A 7,395-nucleotide genomic window follows, 5' to 3' on the forward strand; every position below is an offset into this window, starting at 1 on the left:
TCAGAGAGCCCGTGCCGAGAGGCTCAGAGGAAGTGCAAGAAATAGAAGACACCACGGCTACTTGGTCCAAGCACTACAACCTCCAAAGCAGGAGTCACACTTGGATTTGTACCTGAACTGCTCAGAGCTCAGGATTATTTGAACCCCAGAAGTGGACCTAGACTAATCTCTCATGAACAAAAAGGGACATATTACCCACATCTTCCCTCCCCTCCTCTGCACTTTGTACGATCAGACTAGCAACTGCTGTCGGAGAGCCACGAACAGCTGTTGACCAGGGCTGGGATTACTGACACTTGCCAGAAATTAAAAAGGAAAAAGGTATCTTTGAACCTTAAAATCCAGCACAAAATTAAATAGCTTCCAAACGTTTCAACAACAGGAAGAAAAGCATGCAGCTGCAGAGGGCATTTGTTAAACAAGAGGCAGGAGCTTTTACCACTGTTCACTTCTCTCCTCTGAACATGAAAGGCCAGAGGAGTTCAAGTTCTACAACGGTGATTCTCGGGTCTGGAGAATGGGATCTGCCAATACAGAATTAACTCGGTAATTAATCATCTTAAATGAGATCACTAGCCTGGCCCCTCCACATTTTCCTTAGTCCTTAGTCTGCAGAGAAAAAGAAACAAGTGAGGAGAAACAAAAAACCCCAAAATGGCCCAATAAGGCCCCCAAAAACCAGCTACCATAATAACATCAGAAAACCATCATGGAGCATCTCCAGTTGCACCTAGTGGGGAGCAGAAGCCAAGTCTTGCCACTGAAGGTCCCACTTCTGATCCAGGGACACCTAGCAAGGACGCAGCAAACCTCAACCCACTCGCTGAGACATGACAACGTTTACAGAAGCTCACAGTCCAATAATTTTAACTTACACCCAAAGTTAAAACTCAAAACAAAACAAAAAGGCCAATTTTGTCCTGAGAGGGACTGAACAGCAGCAGTTAAAGCACTAAAATGAAGTCACTACATGCAGAGGCCATTAGATGAGCACAAGTCTCTGCTTGAGAAACCTAAATATCTCCATCCCTCCTCCTCTCTGTCCCCCTCTCCACAGACTCTCTGACCCCAAGGCTGGGTGGGGATTTGCTGCATTTCCCTCCCTTGATAGCAATTAAGTATTTCCAAAACGGTGTCCCCCCAAATAACCAGCAACTAGAGGACAAAAATCTAACTCACCCCCTGAGAGTAAGGAACAGGCTGGGTCTATCTGTGGGGTAACAGCATGGCTGCAGCGGAGTTACAGATGAGCTGGACTTCCACAGAGGCATTCACTTGGGGGAACAGCCTTGCAAGAATGCCAGTTCCCCAAATACACAGTCTCACTAATCCCTTACACTATAACACCCGAGCAGCTACCATGCTGTACCTCAACGCAGCTCAGACTTAACGCACTCAAGATTTGCAATGCATATGCATTAGATACCAATCAACTAACTCTTCGAAAGTTTTTATTGAAATGTATTTGCTGCTTAACAGATAGATCTAATGAAACAGTCATTAGATCTCACTCAGCACAGATGGGTCTTTTGGATTTAACCTGATGCCAGTCCCCCAACAAAAGGAGTTTCCATACGACCATCCTGTTCTTAAATTATACTTTTGACTGAAATCAATAGCGCGATTTCAAATGTATACCAGTGCAACTGAGAACAAAGTCTAACCCCTTTGGGAAAGCAGATTTCTTCAAGAATTTCCCATCCATGCCGGTACCTCTGAAAAATGCTTTCCCACTGCCAGCCACCGAGTCTTGCATTTCCTTACCACCTTGTAAGGGGTTGCACAAAGAAATGCACAAGTGTAGGGTCTTGTCTGCATAAGGACATTGAACCAATGGATTTTGTTAAGGGAACACACCCCGTGGTTCGGGTACTTGTTTGCTTTACAAGTGCCCTGAGACAGGGTACAGGAGACATCTGCACCGGTATATCTCAAAGTGAAAACTTAACCTGGGGTGGGGTACAAAAGGCTGCTTCGACACTGGTGCTCCACAAATTGGACAAGCTTATTACTGTGTCATTTAAACCTATAAGAAGAGCATTTAACTAAATGAAAATAAGCCTTACCCCAAACTAAAGGCCATGCTGCCAGTCAGTTTAAAAAACCCAATTTGAATGACAATGGTGCAAAAATTACTTACGCAGACAAGCCCTTCCAGAAGTTCAACTCAGAGGCAATTCCTCCGTCTCCCACTTGCTCATGTATGCAAGGCTTAGCTAACTCTTCCAGAACAATACATTTGATTTCATTTAGCTGATTAAACCCAACGTTTCAGTTCTCAGCCAAACAGCTGGCTTTTCACTTGGAACATGGATCTGAAATTGCTAATAAAAGGAAGAAAAAAAACCAACAAGCAAGAAGCAGGAAACAGTATCTTTGCTTGCCACTGTACTAAGAATCATGAACCAGGTTTGCGATGGGAAGAATTCTGATTTGGGAGTATAGCTCAGGTCCTCTGCCAAGCCAGCAGCAGTGGGAATAGAAAGCCAGGATGATCTTCTAGAGCCGACCCAGGAGCATCACGGGCCAGCTCGGTTACACCATCTTGCTGAACTAGTATCTCTACACAGAGGTCTATCAGGGAGAAAATCAAAAGATAAATGTTCAGAACAGACGCTCAAATAGAAGACTGATACATAGCATCTATAGTGCTTTTCATCTTCAAAGGGCTTCACAAACAGTCACTAATCAATCCTCTCACAACACCCCCGTGAGGTAGGCAAAAAAAACAATGTTATTATCCCCATTTTGCAGATGAGGAAACTGAGGCAGAGAGGTGAAGCGACTTACCCAACCTCAAAAGGGAACCACTGGCAGACATGGGAAACTGCATTTGCATTCCCAGCTCCCAGCTTTATGTTCAAACCAGACCACTCAGCCACAAGCAATGAGATAACTTCACTTATCAAATACCAATGATATGTGGTTAAATAGTTGCCATCAAATTATTTTCTGCAATTTGTAAGGGTAGCGGCTAACTGAGCTTTCCCTCTGGCCTCAACCAAAAACAGGATTATCCCCAATCCTCCCTGAAAGGATGGCTCACAACATAGCCCATTACTGTTGAGATAAATTGAGATGTCAGAAACAGTTGCAGCGCCTTCACCACACTGAGGATAGCCGTGAACACAGAAACAGGAAGAAAAGTAACCAAGGAGGTACCCCATCTTCTGTTCGGGAAGACAATTCCTCATACCGCAAAACTCATCACCTATTCCCAAAAATAGGATTTTCTGCATTAGTGAAAAGCTGGAAAAGTCAATTTTGGAAACAAAAGGAAGGGGTGACCAGTTATGGATTTATTATGGGAATATGCATTTATTATTATGCATATTTATTATGGGAATGGAGCTTATCTGGTACTTGAACAAACAAAGGCTACGTAGGTATCCCATAATAAGTATTTTGCACTGATATCCTACGAATTTTTAATGTACCCAACACCATGGTAGCTGGATGCCACATACATGCAATCCTGGTTTCTTTCCCTCGCACTACAAACCATTCATGACTAAGCCTCATAACCCGTCTTTGAGACTGGGATAAAACTGCTACCCAATTTTATAGGCAACTGAAATGCAAAAATTAGATGAATCATTCAAGATCACAGAGGAAATATGTCACTGTGCTGAAAACAGAATGCAGGTCTCTGATCCCAGTACAACATCAACTTCAAAAGCTTTTCTTCTTCCAGGTGCCCATCTGTGCACCTAAATGGAGATGCACGCACCAGAACCAGGCTCTAAAATCTCCTCACCCAACTGAGTGCAATTTTATGTTCAAAAATATAAAAGTAGGTGGAGGGGGAAAAAAAAAAGTACTTTGCACTGCCTTGAAGAATTTGGCTTAAATTTATCATCAGCAGGACTGGCTGCAGTGTCATGCAAAGCTTCCGTCCTGTATAATGAGAAAATATACCGTCCTTTCACACTGCAGTTTAAAATCAATGCTACTATTGCCCTCATAGTGCAAAAAGCCCTTTGCAAAAAACAAAGAGACTTTTACAAGAGGGCACCTCATTTGAAATGGATTTCTACTGCACTGTCAGAGTCCTAAATACTGCAGTTAGTCAGAAACGGTGCAGTTATGATCACACTTTTCCTGCTTCTGTCAACTGGGTCTTTTTCCTGCATGGTGCTCTCTCAAAATCTCTCTGCAGCAAAATGCCCACATTGACCCTTCTTGTTCTACTCCCCTCTTCCCCCCAGATATTCCTGTCCGTCTGACTACTACAAGCTATTGCAACAGGAAAAGTTGCTACATCAAAATCTGGGGACTGAAAAAAAATCAGGAAAAAGCATTGAAAGGTTACGGTGGGGAAGAATTTTTAGACAGAAATGTCATCCCAGCTTGGCAGGGAATACATCTCCCTGACAGTATCAGATTGGAGGGGTTTGATGTTTTAACAGCATTGTTACATTCCTCATAAAGCAGGAGTGCCCTGCAGCGGCAAATGAAAGACATTCCTGCTGCCGGTGATGCCTCACAGTCCCTGGGAAACAATTTTTCACCACTGCTTGGGATTCTTTTTTCTTTTCCAGGTGACTTAGAAAAGTCGCCTGAAAAAGTCCCCTGCCATTCTTGCAAGGGAGGAACTACAGTGTTAATGATAAACAGTAACCTTTCCACTTTGGACAGATTAGCAAAGTAAAAGAATCTGGCCCCAGGCATATTCTTTGCCACATAAATAAGCAGCTGTGTTTGCAGATAACCAAAAGGAGTTTCAAAACTGGGATGAAACGGGGAATATTTGGCATTGTTTGACACAACTCAAATGTTCTGGGTCCATGAGGGGAAGAGAAAGCCCTACAGGAGCAAATCAAAGCCAGACAGAGTTGTGAGAAGCAAGAACGTAGCTGTCAAAGAGCAGAGGCTATTTGCCAAAGCACAGGCCAGGATTTGGTAAGATTTCCTCTCCAGGGGGTAGTCATTGTGGTTGAAAACAGCCAAAATGCTTCCTTCCTTGGCCAGCTTTTTCCTCTCCCCCTCCCCTGCCAAAAAATCGTTAACTATGACAATAGCCAAGGTAAAGGAGATGGTGAAGAGACTGCTGTAAAGAATAAAGGAAGTTGTTTCAGAAGGATCCATGAGGCTCACTGGCTGGATTTCCCATCCCAGGGTCCTATATGGGGTACACAACTGGAAGAAAAAGGTGGAGAGAGCTGCAGCTCCAGCCTTTAAAGGTTGAAGGCCATGGAAAGCAGGGACCATCTGCTCAAAATGCCTGCAAAGTAAAAGCTTGCAGATAAAGCATTTTTTTTTTTGCGATTTTTTTATTTGGTCTAATAAAAGGTATCATCTCTGAACCAAGAGCTCTAGTGTTTTGCATTTCTTTTTGTCTCAGACCAACACAGCTACCAATATATCCCTGCAAAGGAAAACAAACTCGTACATGACTGACCAAGCGAGCTGGCATATTCTGACAGTCTTCCCTACATCTTAGTTCTCTAGAAATATATAATCCAGGAGACGTTCACTTCAAGAGCCCCAAGACATGTACCCTATTAATATGAAGGGTTACTACAAATAATTCAGAAAGCATTTAGGAGGCAAATGGCTTGCACAGAGCTTTACAAAGTAAGAGAAAAAGAAAGAGTGGCCAATAGTGGTCTTATATGGAAAGCTAGTACAAAAGCGATGCGCCTCTTCCAACAAAAATTCAGCAGGACATTTTCATGTCCCTCTGCAAAGGGCTGAATTTCACCTGTAGGTCGGTAGTGGGAAAATAAAACCTACATCTGTGCAGCGTGACTGGCACGCAACCAGTCTTGTGACATTTGCATGCACGCGTGCGCGCACACACGCGCACACACACACACACACACACACACACACACACACACACACGAGTGGAGTTTGCCAAATGGGATGGGACCTCCAAAGTCCAAGGTTCCCAGGAAAAAATTGAGTCGGTACCTACCAGCCATTCCCTTCCCCTTTGCCAGTCAAGACATTTTAAAAAGCAACTGGCAGGTCCGACCTGACCAGAAACTAGTTTTTCTGGTACCAGTCTGTGAGCTGATGTCACAGAAACGGAGCTGCACCTAGTGTGCAGTGATACTAGATCCAGTCCACATCCTAACGGAGTCTATGGCAATCCCTAAAAATGCACTGAAGCTGAAGAAATAGTTGAGCTGCAGGCAAAGCTGGACTCCCACTCGGCCAGTGGATGTGTCAGGGATGCCAATTATACACTTGTCCAAATGCTTTGATCCATGCTTGAGGTATTATTCAGGATATCCTTCCTCAAAACAGAATCTGTTCAGGGTATTTCTGGCCTGGATGAAAAGAACACTTCATCTCAAAACTTACCGAAGTACTTGACCTGTTGAGGTGGCTAAATCAAAACTGCTTTTTTCTGGCTAAGCAGGACTCTAGGATTTTTCTCCCAGCTTCAACCATTAGCTGGAATGATAACCAACCAAATCACCAGCACAATAAGATTGGGAACAATTTCTTGGCAATTTTACTTGGGACCGAGGTAGGGCAGAGGGCAAGGGGAGAACGTATGCGAAGAAGAGCCCTTGTTCTCCTAGGAAACATCTGAGGCATCTTCTACACCCTCAATCCACTTAAAACAAAAACTTCCATGCTAAATTCTTTACTAATGTAACCACTTATTCCCAGGCAGGCAAAAATCTTGGTACTCTACCACAAGGGAAGAAATGTGCAAAGATTGGAATACAATATTCAATCTCGCTACTTAAAGTGGCTAAGTATTTATGAATATAGAGATACTATTTTAATACTACTCAGCACTTTTAGAGCACTTCTCATTTGTGGATGTCAAAGTGCTTTGATAAAGGTGCTTAAGTACCATTTACCCCTGTTTTACAGACAGGGAAACTGAGGCACAGAGAGGTTAGGTGACTTGCCCAAGGCCACACAGCAAGTCAGTGGCAGAGCACAAAAATAGCACCCAGGTGTCCTGACTCTTAGTCTCATACTCTGTCCAGCAGAATGCAATTGTCCCTCTTATACAGGCCTGTGCAATCCAGAAGGAAGCTGACTGACAGATGAATCTGCCTTAATATACATTTGAACAGAATACACTCTGTTGAGAATTTGGAATTACATTATTACAAAGACTGAGCCATGGGAGTGTTAAAACCCAACACAACATTCAGTCTGAAAATGGTGGGAGGTAAAAAAGAAGGGACACAATGAAACTTTCAGCAACACTTTAGAAACTTGAGGACTGATGCAAAACGATGGGATTTGTTTTTACCAGCTGCCCCTAGAAATGATTATTTCGTTCTACACATCAGAAACACTTTCCAGAAGCCCTCTGAGATGCTGCTGTGCTCACATTGATCAGACATGGTTTGAAAGTGCAGACTGAAAGCAATTCCAATACAGGCTGGGTTTTTTTTTTTTTTGTTTTTTTTGTTTTTG

This window comes from Gavialis gangeticus, unplaced genomic scaffold (genome assembly GCF_001723915.1).
Source record: "Gavialis gangeticus isolate Ggan-Ray unplaced genomic scaffold, GavGan_comp1, whole genome shotgun sequence".
Lineage (NCBI taxonomy): Eukaryota > Metazoa > Chordata > Crocodylia > Gavialidae > Gavialis > Gavialis gangeticus.